The following is a 10,415-nucleotide window of genomic DNA, read 5'->3' on the forward strand; positions in this document are numbered from 1 at the left end:
TTTATTCTTGACAAAAATCCAATAAAGAGCTCAATCCTTCTCCATAGGCAGATAAAGCACAGATTAATGGGGCTGCCTAGATCAAAAAAATGCTGGGAAAATGAAAGTGAGATGGAGAGAGAAGGTTCCTTCCTCCTCCTCACTCCCCCAAGGCTGCCTCGGCTCAGGGTTTTATTACAAAAAGCCGCCTAAGTATTACAGGCTAATCCGTAAATCCCAGCCTAGTAAAATATGTGACGGATTTGTAAATTGTGCCCTTTACAAATCTGATTGAACTTTTTTTTCTGTTCCGCGGCGAGTTTTGTCTTTCTCCTGCTTTTCTTTCTCTCACCTTTCCCGACCTCGCTGGCCTCCGGATGGTGCAGGACCCGCGTCCCGCTGCCCGAGCCCCGCCACACCTCCCTCTCAGCCCAGCCTCCTCCATGACCCCTCTGGGACCTGGCTCGTGGAAGGTGGAGCTTTGCGGCATAGAGGCTGAGGGAAACCCGGCCTCCGTTTACCATGCACAGGGAAATCAGACGCAGGTGGGGTCGGGGCCAGGGGCAGGCGTGGCGGGAGTCAGGGGCAGGGGGCGCACTGAGCCAGGACTTGAGAGGAGCCGTGTGCTTGGTTTCCAGCGGAGAAGGGGGAGACCAAGCCCGTGACGCTCAGAGTCACGGAGGAGCTGGCGGGAAGAGGTTCACCAGGCCGCCTCCTTCTTCCCCGACGGGAGCCTTCAACTACCTTGATCCCACGTCAGGCGGATCCCCAGGGCTCATCCGGGGTACCCCTTTCAGGCCCCCACTGTGTGACCCCCCAAGGGGACTGACCCTCTCAGGGTGCCTAGGACCCAGCAGGTTCCCAGTATGCAGGGCCTTGGGTCGTAAGTCCCAGGCCACCCAGACCAGCAGCCCCCTCTGCACACCGAGGACAGGTCCCATGGGTGGTCACAAGAGTCAAATCCACAGGGGAGCCTGGAAGCAGGAGCGCTGGCTTGGAGCCATTCAGCCCGGGGCTGGGGTCCAGGGTCTCTCCTTCTCTACCTGTGGGCATGGGCAAGTCACACGGCCTTTCTCAGCCTCAGTGTCCCCATCTGAAGCACGAGGACAGCAGACTCCTCGTCCTGACTGCTGAACGAGCAAACCCTGACACAGAGCCGTTGCGTGGCGACATTATCATCCGAACGCTCGCTCGGCGCGGGGTGGGGGGGTGAATACGAGAACAGAGACATGACAGCCTCCCCCAGCTCCCCAGGAACAGCCCCGCGGCCCCGCCAGCCCTGATGGAAGCGCAGATGTGATCTCTGAAGGAGACGGTAAGGCCCGCAGCTGGGGAGCAGATGATGGCTGGGATGGAGCTCCGTCGTGTTGATCCTGCGAGCCTGCACCCCGCACCCCAGGAGAACGCTGCTTCCCCTCCTCACAGATCCCCAAAGGCAGAGGAAAGAGCCAGCTGGGATGGTTGCCCTGGCAACTTTCCTGCCCACCCCTCCCCCACTTGGGCCTGCGCAGCAGCAAACTGGGCTGCAGGGGAGCCGGGAGGGCAGGGTCCTGGGGCCGGCGGCCTCTGCAGCGGCCTGTGCAGCTCTACAGAAACGCAGTAGACACAGCGCCAGCCTGAGAACCAGACCCGGCTCTCCAGTCCCTGCTTATTCCCCTCCCCATCCCAGGATGGAGTTGGCCCTTAAACTCCGGAGCGGGAGCTTCTCGGCTGCTCCACCCCCATGTCAAAGGGGACAGCGCCTGGGGAGCGGGGGGGGGGGGGGGGGGGGGGGGGGGGGGGGGGGGCAGAGGTCCTCCCAGCTGTGGGCTCCGCAGTGTGCTGCCTTCTCCAGGCCCACGACTGACATGGCGCCAGGCTTGGATCCTGGGATGGACCCTCTGCATCTCGGGATGTAGGAGGAGGCGGGAGGGAAGGGACGGGGGGGGGGGGGGGTGGGGGGGTGGGGGGGGGGTTCCCAGGAGATGAGGGCCCCCTGACTGGCAGCTTCCACGGGACCCCCAGAAGGCCCCAGCCCTCTGGCAAAGGGACAAGGAGGCCCCCCAGTGCGATGCACCCTGAGGTCCAGAGGCCATTGTTTACCTTCCAGGGATTCCTAGGAAAAGCAGGGCTCCCACCTGCTGGGGACACGTGACCTGTGACGGCCCTGTTCCCACCAGGCCAGGGTCCTCCCTCTGTCCCTGGCCATCCCTCGGCTTCCTGCTCCTGTGAGCCCCGTTCCCCTCACTGTCCCCGCCTCCCCCGATGGCAGCTGGGGTGGCTCTGACGGTGGACTCCCACTGCCCTGGGCAGCAGCTCCCGGGCGGGCAGGTTCTCCCGCCCTCTGGGTCCTTGCCGCCGTGACCCGGGTTCAGGTTCCCTTCTTGGAGGGTGGTGGGGCCAGGCCAGTGCCCGCTACTGTTTGGTGGGCTCGGAGGTGAGAAGACCAACGGGACGCCCTGTTCTGTGGGCTCTTGAAGGCATTCTGGGTTGAAGAGGGGTGGCCTGAGAGAGGGGGTGCCAGGGAGGGGGACCCCATTCAGCAGAATGTCCACCCCACACCGACCACCCAAAGACCCACATTCTCTGGGCACGGGAGGCAGGGCCATCCTGTGGGCACAGGCTGGGCTGGGGTTCAGGAGCTGCTCTCTGGCCCTGTTCCCACCCCCATGCTGCCTCGTGGGGGCCCCCAGAGCAGCCAGGCACCATTCCAATTCTCAGGGACTCGGTTCCCTCAGGGAGGGCTTCAAGGGAAGGAGGGCAGTTAGTGAGCCCAAGAGGTGCAGGAAGTGACCCCAGGGCTGGGCTGGGGCTCAGCGGTGGAGCGCTCGCCTTGCACGTGCGAGGCCCTGGGTTCCGACCTCAGCACCACACGAAAATAAATAAGATAAAGGCAGTGTGTCCACCACCCACTAAAAAAATAAATATTAAAAAAGAAGTGACCCCAGCAGCCACCAGACCAAAGCCTGTCTGTGTGGGACTTGGCCACTGAGGTCTGCCCAGCTCCCTGGGCCCACCAGAGGCTAGAGCTCTGACCCCTTGGGCCCCGGCCTGCTTGCTCCTGCGTCACCCATTAAGACGACAGGGTGAGATGGGCGGAGGGATGGGCCGGAGCAAAGCTGTCGGGTCAGGGCGAACTTCTCAGGAACTCCTTATTTATGGGCTTCCGCCAGGCCCACAATCACTGCTTCTGCTCAATATTTTATTCCTGTTGCACCTGCTTGGGAGCAGAGCTGCAGGCATTTTTGATAAATGGATTGAAAGGTTTGTCTAGTTTTGCTGAAGCTCCTATAAGTGCCTCTGTATCTTCCACTGAAATTATATTTCCCATCTTCCTACAGTGATTTCTCTTCCCAGTGGTCCCTCTTCCTCAGCCAGCTCCCGTGCCCTCTCTCTCCCCCTCCACCCCCGCGTGCACACAGGACAGGCAGCGGTGCCAATGGCACACACCACCCTCAGGACACCAACAGGCCAGGAGCCCGAGGGCGTATCCTCCCGAGGTCAGCCGTGCACACAGGCCCACACCCACGGGCGCAGACCAAAGTGCAGACTGGAGAGGTTGCTCCGTCGACATCTCCTGCCGCCCTCTCTGAGCTCATCCAGTCCCAGACCCCGAGGGAGGGCTGCTGGCCAGACGCCCTGTCGGAGCAGGGGTGGGATGAGAGGCAGATTCCAAGCCTGTACCCAGGGACCCCTGCCAGCGCCCCCATGGAGCCCCAAGCAGCCCCGCTCCTCGGCGGGCCCAGGTGCTCCCTCCTCCCTCCTCCGCCAGCCCTGGTGGCCCCCGTGGGCAGCTGGAAGCTCTATCCAGCCACATCTGAAACAGCTCAGAGGCTGGGCCTGGCCTCCAGCCGTTTCCATAAATAACCTGCCGGGCCTGGCTCCTGGCTCCTGGCTCCCGGTGATGTCATTGGCCTTGGGCCCAAGGATGAAGTCACAGGCTTCCCTTCCCTGGGCACCCCCTCCAGGAGGGAGCCAGAGACCCTCCTGGCGAGCCGTCTCCTGGGAACCCGCCTGTCTGCACCCCTGTTCCCACCCTGCCAGGCAGTGGCTGTAGTTTCTCCACCATCTGGTCCGGCTGCACGGCGGTGCCAGACAGCAGCTCTGCCTCCCAGCGTTTCCATCTCCCAGCTCCTTCTCCCCGCGTTGTGATAGTTTCCAGGTGACAGCAGACTTAGGCGCTTCAAGGACGGTCAGGGAGGACCGACACCTCGGTAGAGCTCTACCCAGGTCCAAATCCTGGCAGCCCCACTAACTAGCTGTGTGACCTTAAAGAAGATGCTTCACCTCTCTGTGTCTCTGTTTGCTCGTCTTTAAAATGGAGGGAATAATAGGGTCTATCTCAAGGGTAGTTCTGAGGCTTACATGGGCTCCTGTCATTAAAACAGTGCCTGGCGTGTTTGTGGGCACCGAACCAACAGATTCTGTGACGGCATTTCCGTGTGCCTGTGTGCTGGGAAGGGGAGGCCAGCCTGGGGAGGGGAGGATCAGGGCAGGTCCTCTCTCAGCTGCCGAGTTCCCAGCCGGGGCGCTCCCAGGCTCCTTTTCTTATTCCAATGGTGTCCTCCGCCCAAGCCCAGGGCTGCTCTGATACCAGAACCGGGAAGAGCCAGGGTGTGGGGCGCCCTTGAGAGCAGCCCTAAGGCACCCGGGCCCCAGCCACCCTGCACACAGAGGAGGTGGGACGGTGGCCAGGCAGGGCCGAAGGGGCAGACGGGAACCGTACCCATGACCTGACTATCTGCCAGGGTCCCCTGGTTGCTGTCTCCAGATGTGACGCCCTTGGGAGGCCGTGGGGAACACTCTGGATTGGAGAGTGGGGACGTTCCACTGGGGTCTGGTGCCTGGTGCTGTGTGGGACGGCAGCCGCAGGCCACATGGAGCTGTGGAGCCCAGGAGGGATGAAAAACAGACTGGACTTGGAGGACTTCGGATGAAAAATAATGAAGAGAGCTCTCCAATGATCCTTTGTACTCATGACGTGTGGAAATGACAGTGTTTCCGTGTGTTGGGTTAAATAAAATATGTGGTCACAGACGATCTCTCCCGATCTGTTCACCTTTCCGGCTCCTTGGAGACCTGGTTCTGCAGGGGTGCCTCGTGTTGTATTGCTGTTGGTGGCTCTGTCCTCTTCTCTCTCCGGGTTCTCCCCATCCTGAGGGTCTGGCCGGATCAGTGTGGCCTCCAGCCACCTGCATCCCACTCAGGACTGCAGGGGACAGGGCAGCTGAGCAGGTGTCCATGTCTGGCTTTCTCCCCACGTGAGTGTCCACCGGCCCACTGTCCAGCAGCCTGAAGTCAGCATGATACATTTTAGGAGGGGCTCCCAAAGACGTCCAGGACACCCCAGGGACGCCACGCATCCCCGCCCAGGTGTACCTTGCAGTACTACTGTCACCCCTCGGTGACTTCACATCCTGGAGGCCTTGCCCAGAAGTCTGGCCGCCCTCCTCCACTTGTGCAGGTTTTGTGCTGTAAGGGTCCGGCGAACGTCACAGGAAGAGACCACCAAGAGACCGGCTCATGCAATAGCAAAAGGGGATTTATTGAGGATCCAGCCCGCTGGGGCTCCATGTACACTCAAGAAGGGAGAGCAGCCCTGATCCCCGAGCAGGGGTTAAGCAGAGCTTAAGTACACTTTTGGGGGAGGGCGGGAGCTTTGCATACATCAGAGCAAATCATCATGAGGTGCAGGAAAATTGAACAACAACTCTCAAACATGATTAGCACATTCATTGGCGGGAACAGGTCGGGCGGGAGTGATAGGTCACTCCTAAACTGATTGGTTGGGGCCCTGAATGCCTACGTGCCAAACTGCACAGGGTCCAGGTTATTTAACAACTAAATGGTCAGTACCGGGCATTGTCTTAACTGCCTCAGGAATTTCAGGTTCTGTGTGCAGTTTAGAAACTTTACAATACCTAGTCCTTTACATTTTAACTCAGGCTTTGTAGCTCAGAAACTTTACCCTTTCAGTGCATCCTTAAAGCCAAGGTCAGAGTCCCCTCCTCCGTGCGGCCTTCCCAGGCTCCCCACGCTCATGAGTGAATGAGATGACAATGAGCAACGGTGTCCCTCGGCCATCACGCTTCTCTGGTCAAACGGCAGCTGAACAGCGGATCAGAACCGACCCTGAGGGGAGGCGTGGCGTGCCCGACCGGAAGAGCCCTCCACAGCAGCTCCTAGGGGGGTCCTTATTTTCTAGACGAGGAAACAGAGGCAGAAAGAGAGTCGACGTTCTGCCCAAGATAGAAGACTCTGTGAGAGGAGGATCGACCCTCGGGATCTGGCTCCAGGCCGTGTTCTCTCGCGGCCACCGCCTCCTTCACAGCCCAGTCCCAGCGCCCGTCGTTTCCAGACCCCTTAAAGCCAAGCGTGGTGTCAGAGCCAGCTAGGGCATCTTTCGTTGTATCCCCGCAGCCTCCTGCCGGGTCCTGGCACACAGTAGGTGCCCCATAAATGTGGCCTGAATGAGATCAGCGTGGAACCGCTGGCTCTTCAGACTGCGCTTTGCCAGCGCCCAGGCCCCGCTGCCTGCCTCTCCTCACCCCACCCAGACCATTCCCCAGGCCCTCGTGCCTCCCCACGTCCCTCCCCACGTCCCCTCTGCACCTGCTGAACACTCAAGGACTGTCCTGGCCCCCCGCCAGCCCGGAACGCATTCCCCAGGGACCACTGCAGAGAACCAAGCTCTCTGCATGGCCTCGCAGGTGCTGCCTTCCCTCCAGTGCAGGTCCCTCTGCGGTTCTGGGGATACACAGTGGAACTTGATCCCCTGGAGCCTGTGGGCATGGAGTTGTCTAGAACCGCGGCCAGAGCTGGGCGCTGCGGAGCGGGAACGCCAGGGTCTTCATGCGTCTGACCCTCGCGTTCTCTGTGCAGGGGGCTCCCGGTGCCCCCCAGCCACACCTGGCCTCTCCACCCTCTGTGGTCCTCGCTGCCTCTACCCCTGGTCCCCCGAGGAGCCCCGCGGAGCCCTGGGTGCCCCTCATGGAGTCTAAGGGCACACTTAGCAGCTGGAAGGAGTGGCCGCTAAACACGCTGGGGAGACCAGGCTGGACCGAGAGGTGGACCGATGGGCGCAGGGTCTGGGACTCCAACAGCTGAGCACCCTCCCTCCCCAGGGAAGGCCGCCAGAGAGGATTTCTGTGGGGGCTCCCAGATGGTGCCCTGCAACCCCGGGGGTCCCCGCAGTGTGTGCCGGGGTCTCTGACCCCCCCCCGGGGAAGTGGGGATGTCCCTCTCACCACTGGAAGATCTGTGCAGGGGCCCAGCAGTGCAGTCAGCGGGAGGGAGCGCCACCTGGTCCTACCCACGGTAGCGCCAGACCTTTCTAAAAGCCTTCCCTGTGTGGTGAGATGGTTAGCACTGACAGGCGGAGGCCCCTTTCCTTCCTAGCTTCTGATGTCCCCCACCCTCCCCGCCCGCCATGGGTGGCTTCGCCACACACCCACCTTGGCCCCGTGGGTGAGGAAGCCTTGGTTCCCTGTCCCATCTCCCAAATCCAGGAATTGCCTCTTGCCTCCAGCCTCCCCTGCCCCTGAGCCTCCTTCCTCAGCCAGACCCAGTGACTGGGGACGAGAATCGGTTCCTTGCTTAGGAATTGTGGGGAGGAGGCATCTGGGTAGACTATGTAGGGAAAGTTCCAGGGCCTGGTCAGCTCAAAGGACCAAATCAAACACAAACAGACCTTTGGTGAAGCTCTGGCCCATGCAGTGCCTGAGGCTGCTGGCAGGAACCCCTCCCCCACGGTCATTTCCCTGCAGTTCCCTTTTCTCTGGGCCTCCTTGCAGTGGACCTGCCGGTCTGAGCCCTGGGCTGCGGGTCTGAGGCCTCCAGAAGGGTCTGGGGGCACCTGTGTGTTGTCTGCCTCTGGAGGAGGTTAGTGCTGGTCACTCCTCCCTCCAGGGCCCGTGGGAGTAGGTGGGAGCCAGCCCTGGGCTTCAGGACCGCCCCAGGGAGGCTGCTGTCTCCTCCAGGGCTTCAGCCTGGAGGCTCTGGGCGCCTCCCAGGCTCCTCCGAAACCCAGCCCCGGGGCCCTGGTGGGCTCCCCCTCCTGTTGTGAGTGCACTGGGCTCCAGGGGGGGCAGGGCAGCCCGTGGGCCAGCTGCCACCATTCCACACCCGCCTGCGAGGCCCCACGCGCCCCTCCCCTGCTGCCTGGCTGGTGGGAGACTCGCAGTTGGGGTGTTTCTATATCTGGGACTTCCCAATTCTGCACCCCCGGCTCACTGCTGCCCACCCTCCACAAGAAGTTCCTGGAGATGGGAGCAGCTATCTCTGAGATAATTGCTTAATTAGGGGAAAATTACTTAAATTTCAGCAGCAGCGGCAGCAGCGGCAGCCACCATACTGTTCTGGCCATAAAAGCCTCTCATCCCGGCTCCTGGGAGCCATCGTCGCCCACACCACTCCCACGGCTCCTTCTTCCAGGGGCGGGTGGGGGGGCCCCCGCTGGGTGTCAGGGACTTCACACACACACACTCTGGCACGGGCCAGGGTGCTTGTGCACACCACCCCACCTCCAGCCCGGCCGGCTCTGCCAGCCACCCGTGAGCCTGGGCTTCTGCTGAAGCCTAGAGGTGACACAGGCTGGGAACTGAACTTATGTGTCCCCCAAACTCATCTGTTGAAGCCCAACCCTGCAAGTGATGGTTGGAGACGGGCCTTGGGGAGGGGATACGGTTGGATGAGCTCATGAGAAGCCAGGTCATGGGTCCTCACCACAATTCAGCCAGCCCCAGGCCTGCAATGGGCCTGTCCACCCACCTGGCAGCCCACAGGGGGCGCTGAGGAGCAAGCATGGGGCTGTCACTCAGGGACCTCAAGAGGCACGGCCAGGTCTGTGTTCATTCTCTCTAGGCTCCCAGTCTCCCCTGGACAGGGCCACCCAGCCAGATGCTCCCCTTCCCCCTGGGGGCCCAAGCGGCCTCCTCTAAAGTTGCCGCGGCTGGGGAGAAGCGTGGTCTCAAAGGATCGGCCAGCGCAATACAACAAGCGTCCATGCCACTACTGGTGCCAGGAGAGATGGCGGGTGCCCACACTAAGGACCGGCTGCTAAGCATGGGGTTGGGTGGGGAGCAGGATGAGACCCCAGTCGTGACCATGAGCAGCAGAGCGCAGGGGAACGGGGCTGTGTGATCAGAAGTCTGGAAACCAGAACCTGTCCAGGAGGCCGCCTGCCCAGAGGTGAAGGGCTGGGGGACAGCGAGCTTGCTGTGGACCCCAGAGAAGTTGTGACACTGCACTCCTGGGGCTTCTGGGAGAACTGTCCCCACCGGGGGCAGTTGTGTCAGGGGGAATTCTGGGATGGGGAGAGAGTGGTGCTCGTGCAAGTGAGCGAGTGGCCACCAGGGACAGAGGTGGGGTCCCCTGAGAAACCTTCCAGTACGGAGGGTCGTGTGCCTAAGGCGTGACCAAGTGGCGTGGGCCTTACTTGACTGTAGCTCTGAACCCACTGTCGAGGGAGCCGGAAGGGGGCTGCTGGGAGGCAGAGACCCAGCCTCGGGGACAGAGCATCCGCCGGAGCATGTCCCAGCTGCAGGGGTCTGTCTGGGCTCCTCGTCCTGAACCTTTGCTCACCCTCTGTCCCTCCTGGCCCCTCTTCTGCTCCTCCATGGCTGCAGAAGCCAAAGGCAGCCTCTGCCTGCTGCTGTGCCCAAGGCCAGATTCTCCACTCTTCCCAGGAGACATCTCCCGCTGCCCCAGGCCAGCAGCCAGGCCTGGGGACTTGGGAACGGATCTGGGCAGAGCCTGCCATGGGGGCTCTGGTCCTCGGGTGCTGGCCCTTTTGATGCCTGGACTGTAGACCAGGGACCAGCAACCGGGTGCTTTATCCTCTCTGCAGCCGGGGAACCAGGTTGCTCCCGCCTCTGCCCTTACCTACTGCTGACCTTCCTATCCAGGCCACCTGGGGCCGTAAGGGCCTCTCACCCTGAGACCCCCTGTCTAAAGGCAGGGGGCTGAAAGCATCCAGGTGCACAGCTCCCTATCCGGCTCACAGAGCTGGACCTCTGACCTGAGTTGTTGGCCTAGTTCTCCTGGGACTCTGCCCTGCGGCGACCCCCTTCCCAGTCCCCCGACTCTCTACCTTCTTCCTTCTCATCACAGCTGCTTCAGCTCCTCGGAGGTCACGTCATGAACTGGCCACCCGCTCCCCATATCCAGACCCGGCCCCTCCCACTGGCCACCAGGCCACTGGCCTGCCCCAGACGGAGTGGTCTCAAACACTCCTCTACCATTTCCCCCAGCTGGACCCCTGCTTCTGCCCCCTTTCTCCACCACAGTGGTTCTCAGACTCTGGCCTCTGGACCCACAGTGGCACCCAGACCTGCTGAATCAGACTCTCTTGGGCCAGGACCAGCGGTCAGTTTCCATCCAGAGGACAGCGAGGCAGGCAGGCTTGAGAACAGGGCCTGGAGTAACCTCCCCACGGCTTCCTGCCTAGCTCCAGGGAA

The 10,415-nt window shown here is 61.7% G+C and overlaps 1 long non-coding RNA gene across 1 annotated transcript; it reads left to right on the forward strand.

Annotated features, from left to right (window-relative positions):
• The first annotated feature begins 1,092 nt into the window (after positions 1-1,092).
• LOC120884032 (uncharacterized) lies at positions 1,093-4,995 on the forward strand. The gene is made up of 2 exons (XR_005726200.2): positions 1,093-1,294; positions 4,707-4,995. It is a non-coding gene; the product is annotated as an uncharacterized LOC120884032 (long non-coding RNA).
• The last annotated feature ends 5,420 nt before the right edge of the window (positions 4,996-10,415 follow it).

Source organism: Ictidomys tridecemlineatus, chromosome 3 (assembly GCF_052094955.1).
Source record: "Ictidomys tridecemlineatus isolate mIctTri1 chromosome 3, mIctTri1.hap1, whole genome shotgun sequence".
NCBI classification, from domain to species: Eukaryota; Metazoa; Chordata; class Mammalia; order Rodentia; family Sciuridae; genus Ictidomys; species Ictidomys tridecemlineatus.